The 21,863-nt window shown below is 40.4% G+C and overlaps 1 protein-coding gene across 1 annotated transcript in view; it reads left to right on the forward strand.

The window, feature by feature from the left end:
* The window catches only part of LOC136886715 (Fanconi anemia group J protein homolog), a 420,988-nt gene that overhangs the window by 53,214 nt on the left and 345,911 nt on the right, over positions 1–21,863 (forward strand). The window lies entirely within an intron of this gene.

Raw genomic sequence — 21,863 nt, forward strand, 5'->3', positions numbered from 1 at the left:
AGTGTGGGTTTCAGTCAATGCCACTGTAGCGTGCTTGCTGTGGGCCGAGCCTATCAGCAGACAGGTCCTTGTTGAAGTCTCTCCCCTGGAGAAGTTTATTTCTTTTGGCGCTCTCAAGCCGGTCATAAGCCACGTGCAGATTGAGCAACACCGCCTCGCAAAGCGATCTGATAGGCTTACTTCAGCAGCCCAGCCGATAAAATAACGGCGCGGGATATCGACGTAATTCCATACTTGCCAACTTTCCCGATTTAGGCGGGCGACTCCCGATTTTCGACAGCTTTTCACGCCTCCCGATTGTTCTATTATTTCTCCCGATTTTAGTTTATTTTGTTGGTTAAATTCAAACATTTGTTTTCAAATCCCGCCATTTCAGCTTTGTACGCCAGTGGTCGGAAGTCCTTCGCTCATTGGCCGCTTTCAGATGAAATATCGACGTTTATTAATACGAGAAATGCGCGCGAATATGCGATGTTTATTGAAACCTGTATGTCGCAATGCGCATATCTGTTATCAGTCTCTCGTTCCCGCGAGCTATGTTCATGTTTGTTCACACCAGCCTAGTCAATTCTAGAGACTAGTCGCTATTTTTGGAGTCTTTTTTAGTAATTTAGTGACAGAATTTCAAAGATAGCGATTAGTGACATTTCTTAAGATTTTAGGAGCCATTTAGGGACAATTCTGGGTAATTTTAATTTGTTACTTGATAAAAATAACACTGCGCTTCGCATAATCGCGTGGGCGCGTGATTCAATGTATAGAAATACAATAGGTGATTTTTACCCTGGTAGCCTCGTATAGCAACAGTCGGGTTTTGAGACAGTAAGTGTTATAATAGGCCTATATACCATAGTACTCCTGTATTGCACAATACATGTAGAATAATCAGATTTGACCAATACTATATCTCCTGATTTTTCCAGATTTTCATATCAAAATCTCCTGAATTTTTGTTTTGTAAAGTTGGCAGGTATGATAATTCTTTCAAATTACCTATCGGCATGACGAACGCTCTAACCCTCATATCCCTGGTTCATATTGTTTTCGACCACTTTTTATATATAGACACCGACTGAGCAAATGTCATGGGATAGCGGAGCACTGATGCGCAGGTGTGTTGTCTGCGCACCTCACGCCCCCTGTGCCAGCCCCAGTTGTATAGGAGACCTTGTGAGCAGTGGCTGTGCATGTGACAGGTGTAACATGGAACGTCGTCGTGAGCTGACACCCTTCGAACGGGGCATGGTGGTCGGTGCTCGACGGATGGGAAGTGCGATTTTGGAAGTGGTGCGGGAATTCGGCTTCGCACGATCAACCGTGTCCAGGGTGTATCGTGAATGGTTGAATGCGGGTGTCACCGTCCACAACAGACGAACGACCGGCCGTTCAGCCACCCTCGATGACCGTGATCGGCGACATCTGAGACGGATTGTCAATAGTGACAGACGGGCAACCGTGCAACAAATCACGGCTCAGTTCAACACAGGCCGTGCTAGACACGTCTACCAGTGGACAATCCATAGGAACATGGGTTCTATGGTGTATATGGGAGCCGGCGCCGCACACGGGTGCCACTGTTGACCGAACGTCATCGGGCACAACGACGCACATTTGTCGCCAGTCACCAGGGATGGACACTGGAACAATGGCGTAACGTGATATGGTCGGAAGAATCACGATTTCAACTGCACCATGCCGATGGGAGGCACCGTGTATGGCGCAGACCACATGAAGCGATGGATCCCGCCTGCCTCGAAGGTGTGGTCCAGGGCGCTGGTGTCTCTGTTATGGTCTGGGATGAATTTTCCTGGTATGGAATGGGCCCCCTAGTTGTTCTGGAAGAGACTTTGAATGGTACGCGGTATGTTGAGCTGCTCGTAGACCATCTCCACCCATTTTTGGCCTTCCAGCGCCCAGACGATTCTGCGGTGTTTCAAGATGATAACGCGCTGTCAGATCGCTCCTACGTCGCCCGGGAATGGTCCCAGGAACATGCAGTGGAGGTCCAACGACTGCCATGGCCACCCTGGAGCCCCGATATGAACTCTATCGAGCATATCTGGGATGCCCTGGAACGCAGGCTCCATGCCATGGATCCTGCACCCACGAACAGACCATCATTGGCGGCCGCTCTGCAAACGATTTGGTGTCAGCTGCGTCCAGAGGACTACCATGGACTTGTCGACGCACTTCCATGGCGTCTCACTGCAGTTCGCAGGGCCAGAGAAGGCCCCACACGCTATTAGGTGACTATCCCTTGACATTTGCTAAGTCAGTGTATACTGTACTGGTGTATAGTGTACTAGACTAAAAATAAAACTGATGGTAAAGGAAACGTGAAAAAAGTAACGAGAAATATACTGAACTCCGGAAAACTATTTATTTGCCTTTAAACTGACACTTCCGTTATGAATATAAATATGGAATTTTTGAACCGTGGCAATTGCCCTTGCAATTATGCATGCTTGTAACAGTCATGAATCACTTTTATAAAGTAGGCTACAGTTCACTGTGAATGACTGCATTCATTGTCCAATTCATTGCCTGATTTTAGTATTTCATTGTAAACTGTGTTTTTCGTAAAATACCCTTCAGTTTTGAGGAACTGACCCTGATATGGTGTAGTTATAATTTTCATTTTGACATCCCTCGCAGCTGAAGATACTAAATGCCACATACAGCTGACCATGGCTGAAAACGCGCCGAGATAAGTAAATTCCTGTTTTGTCAAAATTGTGACCCTGTGCCTTGTTGATGGTCATCGCGAAAGCAAGACGTAACGGGAACTGCCCTCCATGGATTTGAAATGCAGGGTGCTGTCAGTAGACACCTAGGTAGATAAATTACCATACTTGATTCTTGGAAGCACCTGTAATAACTTCTAATTTTATAATTTTGCCATACATCGCATATTAGAACCAACATGAAGCAGCGACTTGCATTATGGTGATAACTTGATATCACAGAGCCATCTATCGGACTACCATAGAAAGATCTGCATAGGCTACACTGCCATCTCGATCCTCTTTTACTGCCTGCTCTATGCCACTAGTTTAACACAGGAAGGCGTGCGAATACCAATATTTCTTCAAGTCGCCGTAAGAGTGCAGTCGTAGACGTACACTCTTCGCGGTTAGTGTGGGTGTAGCATTGTGTTATTGATGTATGCACGTGTGTGAAAATCTTAGTTATTTCGTACGATGAGTAACTTTGCCTGTTCACTTCCGTTTGTACAAGTGATATTTTGTATAGAACTGTGAAATTAATTAATCGTGTTATCCTTACAAATATTTTTAAAGTGTATTTGTTTTCTTCCGTTTTTGCGAGTTATATTTTTATAGAACTGAAACTTCAGATTTTCTCCCCGAAATATTCGACTGTTGAGTACCATTTTTCAAATCTCGGCAAGGTGGTTCGCAGCCAGAAGAAATGCCGTCTAGAAGGGAATTAAGAGAAAAGTGGCTGTCGGCTATATCTAGGCAAGGTCCTCATAAAGGAAGTAGTTGGATATCCTCAGATTACTCTCGCATCTGTAGCCTTTACACTTTTACACTTTACTTCAGAAGGTGATTAAAGCTGTGGATATAGAATTGACGGACAATCACAAAACAAACGTCTTCATGTTCAGACATTTTGGACAACCTCAAGTATCCAAAGGACAATGCCCCAGTCAATCTAGATATAGAAACTCTAATCCTAATTTGCGGGTACTTGGTCCGTGTTAATGAAGAGAGGATGAAGTGATGGAGTGTGACATGTGCGTCAGCAATATCTCACTGCCTAGAGCTTCGACACCACTAAATGGAACTGATTATGCATCAGGACAGAGGAGGACTTCGATATGCAAAACGTTGTTGCTCTGATGAAGCATCTGCAGGAGTTTGTTGAACCTGCTGTGTCCTCCTCTCGGAAGTCCTTAAACTTACGAGCGTAATGCGAGGACTTGCTACTTCTACCCTTTCAGAATGTGTTCTGTTACAGTGTGAGGTCAAAGAATATCAGCAAACTGTCAGTGATATTATCCTAACCAAGTTCGTAAGACCTCTATTAACTGATATAGCGTTGGCAAGAACACAAAATGTTAGCCGCCCGCGGTATCACTCCAAGCCTTCGTCCAGGAACATTTTTAGATTGTGACATCTAACTACGATGTCATACAGGTAATATTACCGATATTTAATATTACTGATACAGAGGTTCCAACAATTACGGACTGTCCGTAATTATTACGAATTTCACCTCACAATTACGGCATTGCGGTGAAAGGGGAAATGATTACGGAAAATCGACATGACAAAAACAATTGTCCAAGAAAAACAAGGGGAGAAGGAAAGGTATCCACTCCTTTCGAGCATTACTGCTCAACACTCCTTGTTTCACTGCTTCTGAATTGGTAACGATACTTATTCGATCGTTACCCGTGAACGTTGTGAAAATTGTGAATGAAGGAGTTCTGCTCTGCTCTTGTACACTGTATTTACTGTACAACTTATTTTACATCCCACAGGCACAGATGCGACTTAGGGCGACGAAATGATAGGAAAGGGGCAATGTGAATGAGAAATCTGGCCGTGCGGTTAGGAGCGCGCAGCTCTGAGCTTGCATCCGGGAGATAGTGGTTTCGAATCCCACTGTCGGTAGCCCTGAAGATGGTTTTCCGTGGTTTCCCATTTTCACACCGGGCAAATGCTGGGGCTGTACCTTAATTAAGGCCACGGCCGTGTCCTTCCTATTCCTAGCCCTTCCTATCCTATCGTCGCCATAAGATAAGCAAGATAAGTAAAATAGCAAAAAAAAATGAGAAATCACGGAAAACAATTTTCAAGGCTGCCGACAGTGGAGTTCGAACCCACTATCTCTCGAATACACGCAGCCACTTGCTTGGTCTCCTCCACCGCAACCTGACAGTAACCCTCCGACAGGAAGAGTTTACAATGTTGATAGGAAAAATTAGACAAATCAGGCCTATATTAAACGTATGTACGCTAGAATAGCTTATGGTTGAGAAGACTAAAATATCGTCACATGGGGAAGGATGCTTCAAGAAAACCTACACTGAAAATCAGCTGCTGGGTACGAAACGAGCTACAAAGAATGTTTGATCTCACAACTAACAGATAATGTGCGAATTTGATTCTGTAGTATGATGCAATTTAGGACAGGTTTCTCTCAGGAAGAGCAAGGTAGGTGTCATTATCGAGAAGAAAGTAGCATGCTTTCGCAAATTTTCTGCGGGCGGGGATTACTGATAACCCACATCAAAGGTTGGCACATCTGCTGATGTCATTTACGAGTTTCATTGAACATATGACTATACTGCATAGCGTTTGTAGACTGTCGTCCAACGAGGAGGGGCTGTATGCATGACATCAGCGCTCCCTGCGTAAGCAGGTTGATAAGGGGCAGCCATGTTAACGGTTGTCAAAACAAAGCGAATTGGCGCAAGAGCATATGTTGAGGCAAGACCAACTCCAATACTCAGACCACAATGCAAGAAAAACATGGCTGCCGTACCAGGCCAAAGCTGACATGGCGACGAATAACCTAATAAGAGTCGTAAGAAATTTGTAGTACGAAAATGTTTATCGATGGTTATCAAACACGCAATATTTGAAACATAAAATAGCAGTGGTAATTTAAATTGCGTTTTTTTCTATGAGAGTATGTCACGTAGAGCGGACTTCGAAAGCTTTACAACGAACAGTAAGTTATAAGTACGACTTCATTTAAATGTAAACACATGTTCAAGAAAATTACAGACTAGGCTAAGTAACATAACACCAACCAAAAAAAAAAAATGTTCCTTCTCTTAACACTAAAACATACCTATTAGGTCATTATTCACCCTTCACCAAAATATTGCATTCGAACAAAACTAGTAGTGCACACTTGCAACAAACAAATTACAGACTAAGTGACATAACACAAAGCACAGAAAAAAAATATATTTTCCTCCTAACTTATTAACACTAACACGACATACACATTAGCTCGTTATTCACCTTTCACCAACATTTTTCAGTCGAACCAAACTAGCAGTGCACACATCCAACATACAAATTAGGCCTACAGACTAAACAACATAACACCAAGCACAGAAAAAAATCAGTTTTCCTCGTAACTAATAACACTAACACAACATACCCATTAGATCATGATACACCCTTCACCAAAATATTGCAGTCGAACAAAACTAACACTGTGCATATAAAAAAAAAATCAAGAAAGTTTCTACACCAAAAAATAAACATTATTTAATGACTCAAAATTAATTAATTTATTACCTTAAAGTTACTTGCTGCTGAGTTTCAATTATTTCCTAATGTGCTGTTTCTACCTGAGAGTTATTTCATCAGCCTTTCTCTTGGCACCCTGCTTTTCAAGATTTTCTTTTCATTTAAGACCTTTGTGCAATTGTTAATAAAAATATTGGCCAGAATTTTCACACATTTCTTCATAATTCTGATCAAAGGAACACCACACTTGCATACATCACTCGCATTATCAATACTACTTTCAAAGACTTCAACTCCTAAAACAACTATTGCATCCCTTTGGTTTTCTAATTTTGAAAATTATACACTACTTATGAGGACCTGAAAGAGCATGAATATTTTACAACACATAGAAACCATGATCGGTGATGGGGACTTCAAGCCACCTCTATTTAACTTCCTAAAATATGAGAGCATTTGGTCAACATCACAGTGTATTACCATTTCTTCTTCGGACTGTAGCATCTCAACACAATCTTAAGACTTTATCCTTCGGCAATGTGAAGGCAGAAATTCCCGAAAAATTGCCATAATTAGACTTACAGAGAGGTACACAACACGATCGATCCATGTTAATCTAAAATATGTACATGGCATTCTAAAACGACACTAATAATATTAACAATTACACATGAACACAAAGATAAACAAAAACATAACCTATACGCGAACACGTGTAAATAGGAAATAACCTATACTTAGTATATTAAACTTCCAGAAAAAAAAAAAGAATCCGACGACTCCTATACTTCCTTGACAGTATTGAAAGCTATTAAATGCAGCCACAAAAGTAGACCCGAAATACTTCAGTCGCAACGATTACTTTAAACTGTCATTCACGATCACACTTATTTCACTTATGGCCTGCGCTCACCGCCATCTTGCCATTAATCGAAACCTGCCTTGAGGTCTGAGGATTGGAGTTGGTCTTGTTTGAGGTGACAGGGAGATCGTGCATGTCAATTTAATTTCCTAAGTTTTCGTAAGTTTTTTGCTAGTTGCTTAGCGTCGCACCGACACAGATACTAGGACTTTAGGAAACGGGAACACTGAAGCTCTTACTTACATCCAGGCACACAGCACATTAAACTATAAACATATTGCATAGGGAACTAAAAATGAAGAAAATACCTTCAGAGAAGAACACGAGAATCAACATTAACCTAATCACCACCGATATTGTTGGAATAAATAAGCTCTTTGAGCACAAACAGCTTCTTACGGCACTGAAAGAGGACCTATAACCTTATTAAGACTATAAATAAATATAATGTAAGATTAATAATATTCAAATTTCCGTAAATATTTGGTAACAACACTGCTTACACAAATCAAAACAAACGCATGCTATCACTCCAGCTGCCGCCATTATAGACAGTTTCGATAGGTCGGTTAAGGTCTGAGATATTGTAGTTGGTCTTGGCATCATATTAGTCGAATAAATAACTATTTGACGCAAATAAAGGACATAATGAAAGAAATACTATTTTTCTAATAAACCTCTGATGGAGACCTTTCTTTTGATGTATAACACATAGGCGTTAGAACTGCGGTTTTCTTATAATTTTGTGTAAAATGTTCAAAATATATATATATATATATATATATATATATATATATGGGAAGTTAGGAAATAGAACTTTATTATCATTAACATACTTTTGAAAAGTAAAAAAGCTCATGTTTTCGCATAACAGATTGCATTTTATTACGTTTCGTTATTGTATACCAACTAAAGTACCGCTCATTCATATTGATTTATGATCAAGGATGAAAGTGGTTAATGACGTAAAATGAAATGAGAATTATAAATTCACCACTAAATGTTGTTGTTATTGTTGTAGTTTGAGTCATCAGTCCATAGACTGTTTTAATGCAGCTTCCATGCCACCCTGTCCTTTGCTAATCTTTTCATTTCTACACCCTACGTTTACTCTAATCTTCTCGTCATATTCATACCTTGGTCTTCCCCTACCATTCCTACCGCCTACACTTCCTTCAAAAACCACCTGAACAAGTCCTGGGTGCCTTAACGTGTGTCCTATCTTTCTGTCTCTTCTTCTCATAAAATTTGGCCAAATCGATCTCTTCTCACCAATTCGATTCAGCATCTCTTCGTTCGTGATTTGATCTACCCATCTCACCTTCAGCATTTTTCTGTAACACCACATTTCAAAAACTTATATTCTCTTTTTTTTTTCTGAGCTAGTTATCGCCCATGTTTCACTTCCATACAGTGTCACGCTTCAGACCAAGTCTTCAAAAATATCTTTCTAATTCCTGTATCAGTGTTCGAAGTGAGCAAATTTCTTTTCTTAAGAAAGGTCTTCATTACTTGTGCTAGTCTGCATTTTATGTCCCTAATTCTGCCATCGTTAGTTATTTTTCTACCGAAGTAACAATATTCATCTACTTCCTTTAAGAATTCTTTCCTAATTTAATATTCCCTGCGTCACCTGATTTCGTTCGACTGCACTCCATTACTTTTGTTTTAGACTTATTTATTTTCATCTTGTACTCCTTCGCCCAAGACTCTGTTCAAACCATTAAGCTATTTATCCAGATCTTCTGCAGTCTCAGATAAAATAACAATATCATTGGCAAATCTCAGGGTTTTGATTTCCTTTATTGCTCGTTGTGTATGAACATTGAATAGGAGACGACAAACCGCAGCCTTGCATCACTTCTTTCTAGATTGTTGCTGCTTTTTCAAAGCCCTCGATTCTTATCACTGCAAACTGATTTGTGTACAGATTGTAGATAATTGTTGGTTCTTAATATCTGATACCGATCATCTTCAGAATCTCAAATAGCTTAGTCCAATCAACATTATCGAATGTCTTTTCTAGATCTACGAACGCTGTGGAGTTGGCTTGCTCTTCTCATTTCGGTCCTCTAAGATCAGACGTACAGTCAGGATTCCTTCACGTGTTTCTACATTTCTTCTGAAGCCAAATTTATCTCCCAGCTCAGTTTCAAATTGAATTTCCATTCTTCTGTAAATAATACATGTTATAATTTTGTTGTAGTTTTCACACTTGTCAGCACCTGCTTTCTTGGGAATAGATAGCAACATTCAGTCAAATATCGGATGGCTCTTCGCTTGTATGATACATCTTACGCAGTAAATTACAGAAAAGCTGTACATTTTTTGAATAGAGATTGTCTTCAGTTGAAGTATTTTGTGGAGTGTGAATGTGGTGTACAGGAACTCGACTCACCGTAAATCGCTAAGAAATTCAATTTCCACTGGCAGATTCATTAAACATAGTGTCTTAAGAATTCATTTACCTCACTCCCTCGGCCTGTATGAAACATCCCGCCACCCTCGTGAACTCCCACCCCTCTTGTCTTTGTCACCGACCTCTCGAAGTGAGCACAAAAGAGGTGCCAGGAACTCTACCGCCAAACATCAAAGGGCGAAAATTTTAAAAAAACAAAAGAGGTGGGGGAAGCTTTGGCAAAGAAAGAAGGAAGAATGGGAAGGAATCTTCAATAACACATACACACACACACTTTCAAAATATTATATATAAACTCTTTGAAGATGATGGAGAAAAATAAAAATAAACTCGTCTGCCAAAGAGAATAAAAAAGGGCGACATCGCCATCTTGAAAATAAAAGGAGGTAAAAAAGAACGAGCCGTAGCGTTACCTACAGGGGACATAAGTGAACTAACAAAAAGAAACAAAAGCGGGTGAAGAGTTTGAGCTCCTTGGCGTTAAATATTATGAACAGCAATCAGCGCTAAAGGAAGAACAGAGATGAAGTACACAATAAAAACAAGAAAGTTTCTTGTGACTGTAGTGGCGCACTTCATTTCTTTTATGGCCTGCCCACATTACAACGGATATTTCAAGAGACTGCACTCGTTTATAATAGTCTACACAAGAAACTTCGGCAAGGAAATACGACTGCCACGTTAGAAGCAACCTCTTGTCACGGAAAGAAGCCACTCAGTCGGATAAAGATGTTCTTTACGCCTTATCTGAAGACCTCGGATTCGTTTCTGGACTGGTCAAAGAATATTAATTGAACCCTTAGGGTGCGTTCATGATTCTCATTAGCTGCCTCTGTGGATCAGCGGTAGAGTGTCGGCCTCCGGATCCTAAGATAGCGGGTTCAAACCCGGCAGAGGTAGTCGGATTTTTGAAGGGCGGAAAAAAGTCCATTCGACACTCCATGTCGTACGATGTCGGCATGTAAAAGATCTCTGGTGACACATTTGGTGTTTACCCGACAAAATTCATTAAATCTCAGCCATAGACGCCCAAGAGAGTTTCGGTTTACTCGGTCTGCCACCTAGTGGGGGCCTAGAGTAAAACGGAACGTCGAAATTGACGAGCAGACAGCCATATGGCGTCAAATTGAAATGTCTGCACACGGTAGCTGAGGCCATACGATTATTATTATTATTTTATGATTCTCATTGTCGCATAAGTCGTAATCATCTACGAGAGTCCTTTAATGAGGAAGGGAAGATACCATGCTTACAGAAATTCCAGCCTGAATTTAGGGAGAATTGGGGAACAGTGAATAATAATAATAATAATAATAATAATAATAATAATAATAATAATAATAATAATATATTATTTCAGTAGTATAGATCCCTTTTGCGGCGCTTACAACTAACCGATCGTGACAAATGAGCATTCAAAAAACAAAAGGGAATAGACATTAGCAGTGACGAATTGCACTCTCATTTCATAAATATCGTTAAGTTTCTTTTAAAAATGAGTTTTAAAAAATGTACGAAGTGTGCGATTTGCAAATACTGTTGCTGTAGGAAAATACGCGCCATCGTTGCTGTCCACTTGACATTTTGGCCGGTGGGACGCCTGTTTTATGTCATTATAACATGCTGTAATTATCAGTTAAGAAAAGAACGATAGTAAAACCAGGAATTGCTTCCGGAACATTCGGCAGTATAATAACTTAATGCACTTTTACATGCTTCCGTTCAAGTGGATACCACAAATGTAAAAAATCAAAGATTACATTAAGTGGCATGTAAGACTGTCTAATATTGTACTGATTTGTGTAATCCTTAGTTCACCAGGGGGCTGCTCCAGCACATACTTTATGAACCTTGCGATATTTCTCGCACGGGTCCCCTAGTAATAATAATAAACACTAGCATACGTCACTATGATACGGTTCTGAAGCCAGTACTTATGTACCGACCTCGATAGCTGCAGTCGCTTAAGTGCGGCCAGTATCCAGTATTCGGGAGATAGTGGGTTCGAACCCCACTCTCTGCAACCCTGAAGATGGTTTTCCGTGGTTTCCCATTTTCTCACCAGGCAAATGCTGGGGTTGTACCTTAATTAAGGCCACGGCCACTTCCTTCCCAGTCCTAGCCCTTTCCTGTCCCATCGTCACCATAAGACCTATCCGTGTCGGTGCGACGTAAAGCAAATAGCAAGAGAAAAAAGTAGTTATGTAGGGGGGGGGGGGCAAGATGGGGACGCTAAGGAAAAAGTAGTTCAGTTGCGTTATACATGTTGATAATATGTTCGTATATAGTTCCATTTTGTTGCGTCACTATCTGTTTTCATAGTGCACTAAAATAGTTTTTGACAAGTTAAACACAAAAACTCCACACACAAAAAATCGCGCATACGGGGCAAGACGGGGTGGAAGTTTCTTTGTCTCCATGGTGCTGCCACTGGCCTGGAAACTTGCATTCTTCAGTAAAAATTATACTAAAATTTGAATCTATTCCCATAACCTTGAATTACTAATATCAACGTAAAGTATTAAACCATAATAAACCATCATAAGGCTCGTATTTGGCATAATGAGCAAGAATACAATTTAAATTCATTTTTTAATTAAAATGTATGGATTTTTAAATGACCTATATTTTCGTGTCACCTCCTGGGAGGCCGTGTGCAGGTCTTTAAAGTCGATCCCGTGGGCGACCTGCGCATCAGAATGAGAGATGGAATGGATGAAGATGAATGAAACTGGGCAAAGGTGTCGAAGGAAGTGGCCGTGGACTGTCAGAAGGTACTGTCCCAGCATTTGACTGGTGTTGAAAATGGGAAACCACGGAAAACCATTTCAGGGACGGCCGACGGTGAGGCTCGAACCCACGCGTCTACCGAGTAAGCAGAGAACTTGGCCCCATGACTTATCGCTGCGCTTTAGCCAGCGTAGCCACTGCTGTCGGTAATGACTGACTGAGAAATCCACTACCCTTTGCACTCAGTATTTGGCCCCTTGGCCTATACCAGGGGGCATAATTTATAAAAATGAAATATGACTAGAAATTATATAAGTACCTATAGGAGAAATACTATTTATCCTAAAGGGTAAGATTAGGACTGGGGCAAGATGGGGACTAGGGCAAGATGAGGACTGGGGCAAGACGGGGTCGTCCCCATCTTGCCCCAAATGTTATACTGAGACTAATGGAATAAAAGTATCTTCATTTATTTATGAATTACTTCCACTAGCTCAATATATATACATTAAGGTACAGTCTAATGGATAGTGTTCAAGAACAAATGTATTGCAATTCCAGCTTATCTCATCAAAGTCCAAAGGATGCATATGTATAAGATCACAGGGGTGAGAAACAGTAAAAAGGCCACTCCAAGCATCCAGACAACTCACACTGACCAGAAGTCGTACAAACTGTGTAACCTTCATCTGCCCTTCAAGCTATTTCCATTTTCAGGCCAGTGGCAGCACCATGGAGACAAGGAAACCCCCACCCCGTCTTGCCCCGTGTCCTCATCTTGCCCCCCCCCCCCCCCCCCTTCCCCTATACAGCTGAAACCCCATCTCTAAATGACAGCAAAGGACACCTTAAAGAATTGGAGAAAAACGAGTGCAGAATCATTAGAGGAATTATGGGATTAGAGGAATTATGGGATACAACTACAAGAATATCATCTAAAAAAAAAAAAAAAAAAAAAAAAAAAAAAATCCAATAAGGAAAATTACAGACACGATCTGCAAAAGATGGTTACGATTATACGGTCACCTCAAGCGAATGGAGTGAATCTTGACCGAATTGATCTTTCACTTGTTTGATTCAAAACCTAAAACCACGATGTCTTGGTTTAGAAACACCAAAGAAGACCTCCAGTTGCTACAGATCTAACCGGATGACTCATTTGACCGAGCGGTTTTTTTTTTTCGAAGAAAAAAGATGGTGGCGAACGGGCTAAACCAAGACGAACAACCGAAAAGAAGACACGGTGTTCCTTGGAGAGAGGAACGCAAACAGGCCCACTCACAAAGAATGAGGGCTCAAAAGAAAGCAAAGTTCACTGGCAAATGTAACGAGATTTAACGAGGTTCTCGATGGACCCAGCGAATAAATAATAATAATAATAATAATAATAATAATAATAATAATAATAATAATAATAATAATAATAATTGAACCTATGCCTTTGCTGGCAGGACCTAGTATTTACAGTGCACTATGTCTTCTGGTATAGGCTAGAGCAATTTTGTTACTTTCATTGATCTGTCTCCGTCTTATCCTTGGCTTTGACAACATGAAAGTGACTGAGGTATGAGCGATGCTAGTAATGCCAATCTTTATGCAGCCAGTCCCTGCTATGAATGGTGTGAAAATGTTGCTCATAGGGTCGGTTGGTGTATGCATTTCAGTGGGCTTGGCAGACTGATATGTAATAGCAACTTCTGGCTCGGTGGGGAAAGCAACGGGAAACTACCTCACTCCTCATTTCCCTAGTATGCCTCTTCAGTGATGCCTAGGCCATCTATGACAGCTGATGGCAGAGCTGTTGAGGATACCACCAGCGGCATCGCTGACGGACTGAACAATAATTGTACCGGGAGGTACACCTGTATGCCGCACATTTAAACCTTGCGCCTAAAAGAACTCCTCTACTGGAGAAATAGTGAACTTGAAACTAGTCCTACTTCAACCTTTACTCAGAAGATGTCACTACAGTAATTGGACGTAATTTTCTTATTGTGAAGTTTCATGTACTGTATGAAATTCTACGTGTTTTGTTTATCAGTCATCAAGAAGTTTGGACCTTTTTCAAAAGATGTCACTGCTAATAAACTATGATCGTGTACACTGGTGCGAAGTAGAAGAACCCTTTTTGAAGAAGTTTTGTATTCATAAGTTATTTTTTTACTAAATTATGTTCATTCATTTTTGGGTTAGCAAGATTGATCTTTTCTTTCCGCCAGTTTTGAATTTAGCCAATCATGAATTTCTGTAATTAATTTTCGGCCTATCACAGGCTTCTTCCTCGATTCTGAGGTCACTTTTGATGTCAACCAATAAAAGTGAGAGGGTGTGGCTGGTTTATTCATGAAAGGTCTCGAACTTTCCCCGAGGGTTTATAAACTGCTTTCTTGTCTCTTGGGCATTTGATCAACATCTAACTAAGTGTGTGTGTGTGAAGCAGGAGGCGGGAGGCGCCTCTTTCATCAGGTAGCAGTTCTTCAGCAAGGTAATGGCCTATTAATATCTTTATTTCTTGCTAGCTTTGCGGTGTAACCTGAGGGGGAGGTCCGAAACTTTAACTATGTAACCTACCTTTCTGAAAATGTAATTTCTGCCGGCTTATGTAAAAACTTCATAATATCTTTAACTGTAAATCGGGGATAGAGAGTGAGGTACCCTCTCGAGCTCCCCTTCATATTGGTTTGAGGTGACTACGTTTTGTAACTGGTTTTCTTCCTCTCCGTAATGTTTTAAATTTCTTTCTTATACGAGTCATCTCCATAGTTCGGGAATAGCCCCTGTTTCATCGGCCTAGTGCCCCTTAGGTTTCTAGAATGCATATTTAGGAGTGCAAGTACTCGCCTCCATTCAATTTGTGTTTCGGGCCATTTACTTAACCTATTTCTTTCCGCAACGGCCCAACAATTTGGGTACTAGATACCCCTGTTTCAAATTTGTAAGTTGTGCCTTGATGGCAAGTGATTGTAATTTTCTGATATCGCCTTGCATAGGCTTTCAAAAACTGAGAGCACGTCTGCTCTTTTCTAGTGTTGTAAAAGTGCCTCTGGGAGGCTTGATATTTTGTGTTGGGAGCAAGCGCTCCTATATTTTGGGGATTTCTGCCCTTTTGTAAATTTATGCCCTTCTGTAAAGTTTGAGCTGGAAGCTCAAAAATTGTAAAACTAGGGGCTTTTAGCGCAAGTGTGTTAAAGTTTTGAAATCTTGGATTTTTCTAAGTCTTGCTTCTAAATTGCTATGTCATTGTTATCTCACTAAGTGAGAATTTGTTAACTTGTTTTTTTTTTTGAAAATATAACCTTCCATTTCAGTTTAAATTCTTTCTTGACATAGTAGTTAGACCCATTCACCCCGGCACCTTCTTTCACCTCTGCTGGTCCACGGGTAACCCCGTAACAGTAATAATAATAATAATAATAATAATAATAATAATAATAATAATAATAATAATAACAATAATTATTGAAACCGGAATGCTTATATGCAAGTGAATGCCTGGTACTATAGATTACATAAACTTGAGGTACTGGAAAGGAGAATCATGAGAAAAATCTTAGGCCCTGTGAAAACAACAGAAGCATGGAAATTAAGATCTAATGATGAAATATAGAGGAAACATAGCAAACATAACAGGAACCATAAGAAAAAGGAGATTGCAATTTTCCAGATTAACAAAAAGGATTTTCAAGTACCTTTGGGACAAAGAAAAAAGGCAACAACTAGCTGGATTCACGAAGTAAAGAAAGATTTAGAAAGAAATAATATAAGAGAAGAAGAAATTATGGACAGAGAAATTTTTAGAAAGAGGATAGTAAGTATGGAAGGAGTCCAAGGAAGGTAGAACAAGAAGCCTGGTAGGAAGTGAGCCGAGGACAGAAGGAAACAGCATAGTGAAAGGATGAAAGAATATTGGAAGGAACGGAAGAGAAAAGAACAAAGTATGAAAAACTGAATTGAAATTGGCACGTGGTCTTTAGGAGGCCTCATCGGAAAGAAATAATAATAATAATAATAATAATAATAATAATAATAATAATAATAATAATAATAATACCTATGGACTGTTATTTTAGGCATATTTTTTAGGCTGGACGAAAACACATTAACGGAAAATATTGGTATTGAAATACTTTTGGGAGAAACAGTCAACAACAACCTGGATTCAAGAAGTTAAGAAATATTTAAACGAAATTACATAAAAGGAGAAATGAAAGCAATATTTTTCTGTAATGAACTGTTAAATGTGGGAGGATTCCAACAAGGCAAAAAGGAAAAGAAAATGGTATAAAGTGGTCTGAGGAGAGAATGAAGAAACACGGCGGGATGAAGAAAAGGAGGAAACATCAACAAGGTGAGGAACTGAAATTGTCACGTGGTCCCCTACAGACCATAACGGGAAGAGGAGAGAAGAGAAGAGGAAAAAGAAGAATACCTATACGAAATCCTTGGCACATACTGCTGACCGTGGCTTGCAGATATTAGATTGCATGATGGCATCCTCGACCATATTGCTCGGCGTTCGTGACTGGATCCGCTCTCTCTCTTATCAGACAACTCCTTAGTTGGTCTCATGAAACTGAGTGAATCCTGTTCTAGACCTCAGACTGAAATTAAAATAATTGGACTGACTGGAGATCGATTCCGGGTCCTCTTGGTAATAGGCAGCTGAATTGACTGTCTTCGTTTCTTGCAGTCCTCTTATTTTTATTTCTTGAATGTTTATCGACTTCTTCCTATTTGTCATTGTCCGGCTGAGTGGCTCAGACACTTGAGGCGCTGGCCTTCTCACCCCAACTAGGCAGGTTCGATCCTGGCTCAGTCCAGTGCAAGAACTCCTGCAGGACTAAATTCCGGCACTTGGGCGTTCCCGAAAACCATAAAAGTAGTTAGGGGTACGTAAAGCCAATACCATCATTTAGTATTTGACATTCTCTGGTGGTTTTCTCAAACCCTGGTGGGGTCGCGGTTGTGAACTGGGTCGCACGGCCATGGTTTACCGATGGGTATCCTCTTTGGTTTTAACGTAGACTTACGCTCCTCGACGAGTACAAGGAAGGAAAAAATTAAGACACGTTCAGTGTTTGGGTAGAACTTGTTTATCGCCGAGAGTATTTATTTTAAGATTATGTTTAATGTCTCAATTGACGTCACACGCATACTCTGTTATAAGATGGCGCTGTGTTGACTCAGTTGGAAGTTAGCTGTCGTGAATGCATTGTTGTCAGTTGTATAGAATAACAAATTTATTATCTACATAATATTTGTCTTTTATTTCTAATGCCAACGGCCGTAGCCGTGTTGAAATACCGGATCCCGTGTGATCTCCGAAGTTAAGCAACATTGGGCGTGGTCAAGATTTGGATGGGTTCCCACGCGCTGTTGGTGGAGGGTAAGGGAATGGAGGAGCGGAAAGGAACTGGCCACCCTACCGTACGTAAACTGCGGCTCAGGCACACCTTTGTGGAGGTTCGGACCTGCCTTTGGGCAGAACACACCCTTACCTTGTATTTCTAATAAGTAAGTCTACGAAACCCTTAAAACCCTGCGGCCGTTACAATATGACAGCCTACCGCCAATTTCTTTTTACATTTGGTTTTACGTCACACCGACACAGATTGGTTTTATGACGACGATAAGATAGCAAAGGGCTAGGAGTGGGAGGGAAGCGGCCGTGGCCTTAAAGTACAGCCCCAGCATTTACCTGGTGTGAAAATGGGAAACCACGGAAAACCATCTTCGTACCCACTACCTCCCGAATGCAAGCTGACAGGTGCGCGCCCCTAACCTTCATGTGTGGACGGATCTCTTAACTATTGCGTGTTCCTGTGGTTAGTGTGCTGTGCTGTGTGTACTGAAACAATCTCGAAACACTCGGTCGAAGAGCAGGACTAATTAACCATATGCGGCTAAAATCCTGGACCCAGACGGCAATCGAACACGGAAACCTCTGAACGGAAGGACTCGACGCTGCCTATTCAGTCAAGGTAAACGGTAATTTTCTACCATATCAAAGAGCAAAATTTACCTACCCCGCATTCGTGAAGACCATCAGTAGTGTAGTTAGCCAGCCATTAAACACATTAACAAGTCTGTCTGTAATGTGCACATCATTATGCAGCAATGGTACCAACCTGCGCAAGTCGTCGTGTTCTCCTCCCCGACACACGCGCGTGTCCATTACCGAGACACCATCACTCTTCTTATCTCCGGCACTGACAACCTGTCAACACAAAATTACCCTTAGAAATTTTGTTCCCCGCCATAATCATCCGCTACCGGTTCTGTTACTTCTGTCAGAAGAGTCGCACGACATCCATCATGGGGAGAGGTTTGTCGAAACTTGGGGAAAATGTCTTCGATTTCAAGTAATACCAACACACCATGTTGAAACTTCCATGATTTATCAAACTCGATGTGCATCGTTCTTCTGATTTTTTTAAATTTGTAACAATTCGTTTGTTTTACATTAATAGATAGTAAGATAGTAGACGATAATTAAGTAAATGCAGTGACAGAACTTTGCTACCGAACAGGAACTCTAGTGAATGAATAGTTTCGTTATTCCAAACGGTAACCTTCTTGAAGTTGGAATGGCAATAATAATAACATGCCAGGGAAGCGACTGAAAAGTTAGAGGTTCCATGGTAAGTTCATAGATGGCACACAAAGTATATGGAAATCTTTAACCAGATAGTTATCAGCATGTATTTAGAAACATCGAAATACAATGCCAATAACTGGTGGACCGAAACTTAAAATAACAACAAAAACCATTGAGAAAAACACATTCGGAAGGAGACAACAGTGATTCGAGTCAGCCACATAATAACGATAAAGTTTCTCAGAACAGCAAACTATTAAATACGTAGTTTACAAATTTGAACAACTAATAGACACCTGAAAAAGAATAGAACCCTATGTATGAGGTAAAAGGAGGGGGGGGGGGCTCAAGGTAGGAATGCGATGCGAGAGATTCATCTGGCCAAGAAAACTTCGAAAGGGTAAAGACCTAGCAACACTAGCTGAAATAATCATTTAGGCTGCTATTTAACGGAAAGAAATGTTCTCAACATTCCAACCATCTGCCATCGCCGAGTCTCCACTATTTACATAGGACGATTGATCCTAGCACTTGCAGAAACTTCATAACCATTGGTTCATATGAAGAAAAAGAGAAAATAAAAGGTAGGCGAGATGTCGTCCCAATAAACAAAGTCTTTGGTCATCAAGTGTGCCGCATCTGAGTCCAGGCGAAAAGATAGTAATAATCGCGTGCATCAGCACGCCGAGTAGCTGGATGCTCTGCCACCCCCACCCTCCCTCCACACACACACCGCAGTCGACAATGGACTGGTTGTAAGTTGGGAGAATCATAGTGTGGAAGGTAATGAAACGTTTAAACACAGTTCATTCTGAAGGTGACGTAACGAAGCTATGACGTGGCGAGCAATAATAATAATAATAATAATAATAATAATAATAATAATAATAATAATATGTTTTATTTATTCTGGTAAAGTTAGGGATGTACTCCCTTTCTTACACTTAACCAGTCTTAACCTAGAACACTTAATAATAACTACTGATGAATATAATATGATAATATTAACAATAATAACGGTAATAGTATTAATAAAAGTAACCACACTTAAATAATAATATCATCTATATAACATACTAGCTGTAGTACCCGGCGTTGCCCGGATAGTCTCTGAATATTTCCCTTTAAGATTTGCATTACCAGTTAGTTATACGTGAAGTGAATTGTTATGGAATTCCTTTTTGACTTGCAGATTGATATGTTACGATCTATAATGAAGTTTTAGAATTATTTAGATGTGTTTGATTTCAAGTTTTAGATTATTTAATTTTTGAGTAAAACTTCGTCCTTATGGTAGCTCGAATCGACTGGGAAGTATTTGATCCTGTCAAAAATTAATAAGTGATAACTATATGTATTTAGCCGTCGCACTACAGATACGATGTACAGGATTTCAACTGTCAATGAGACTGTCCCTCTCTCGCCCCCCACCCCTAAGAGATAAAAAATCTGGATTGTCACCATTCATCTCAGTGACCCTGGAAACTGTAGATTCAACACTGTTTTCGATTATTTTTATATCTCACTCCCCCCTCACCCTCTACCCAAAGGGGGCTGAACATGAAATTTAAAAAATTCGGAGTGTCACTATTCATTTCAGCGACCACGAAAACTATTAATTCGATACTATTCTAGACTAGCTGATGTACCCGTGCTTCGCTACGGAATTCTACATTGTATACAGAATTCTATGTTAAGTAGTGTACACCTTGTGAGCAAGATTGTATTACAGTATATTGCATAGCAACTTTACCCTAGAAATGCGACGGGGAAGTCACCAAACGTCTTTTCTCATATGAAGACTGGGTTAGGGAATTTTCATTGTGATGGTAGGTCTGCTTGCCTACTCTGTCACAATCAGGTTGGGGAGTTTTCATTATAATGAAAGACACTCACTCTCCACGTGCTTTTTTACATTCTCAGAAAGACTGCCTTAGTGGCTTTCCCAAGTGAAATGAACTTAGGTCATTACAATGACGTCAGTAGGAATCGCGTGATTAAAAGCAATATGAAATACTCGACCAAATGAAAAACAACACATTTTCTCAGTACGAACAGTACTACGCTGTCGATCTAACAGTCCAAAGTTCCAGAGCTAGAATGGCCAAGCCGCACAGCCTTGATCCGTGAACTCTCTTCGTCTTTTTTTCGTTCGGGGGGGGGGGGGGTTGTCGAATAGCGGAGTGTCCCAGGAGAACAAATCTATGCCCTTTTACTAATCTCTTTCCTAGGATTACCCGATGAGTCGGAAAATCTCATTTCATTACACTGGTGGCGGAAAATCTATCTGATTTGGAGGCAAATTTTACCTCCAAACCAGAGGAGAAAACCCCTCTTCACTGCTAATTTCGAACAAAACGAATGTAGAATTTAATAAAAGTGAGGAGGAAGACGTTTTTCTTAAGTAACGTCTCTTTTCAGGGTTGAATTTTGAATTATTAATGAATTGTAGTGCTGTAATTTGAAATAGGCCTAAATTGTAATTCTAGACCAGGTCATACTACTATTACTAAGTGAGCCTCTGTCAAATCTGCAAACTGCTCGTTCAAAACAGCGCGTCAGAGTAGGGAGTGAATAGCTGGAATACTGATGAACCAGTACCAGCAGTATCAGACAATGTACGAACCAGAGGAATGCCATGCTAAAGAAAACAGTTTTATAACTCCCCAGCTCTTTCCCGCCAATATTGAGTCAGGCTGTTATACTCGGTATGCAACAGTAATCCCATCTATCAGAGTTGAGGGCACGATAAGAGGCAAAGGACATCACAACAAACAATGGTCAATGTAATGTTATTGTTGATCAATGTTATGCGCTTTCCATATTGTTAGCCTTCACATTTAGTTTTCTTCCGCCTGTGAAATACTACTCTTATCACAGTCGGTATGGTAAAACTGAATAAAACATAAATGATCGGAAATTGTATTCTCTATAACTTTTGTTATGTTGTACTTTTCTATATGAGCAATAACGAAGGTATTTAAAAATTAAATTTCAGGCTCCTACCCCTAAACTACC

This window comes from Anabrus simplex, chromosome X (genome assembly GCF_040414725.1).
Source record: "Anabrus simplex isolate iqAnaSimp1 chromosome X, ASM4041472v1, whole genome shotgun sequence".
In the NCBI taxonomy this organism is placed as follows: Eukaryota; Metazoa; Arthropoda; class Insecta; order Orthoptera; family Tettigoniidae; genus Anabrus; species Anabrus simplex.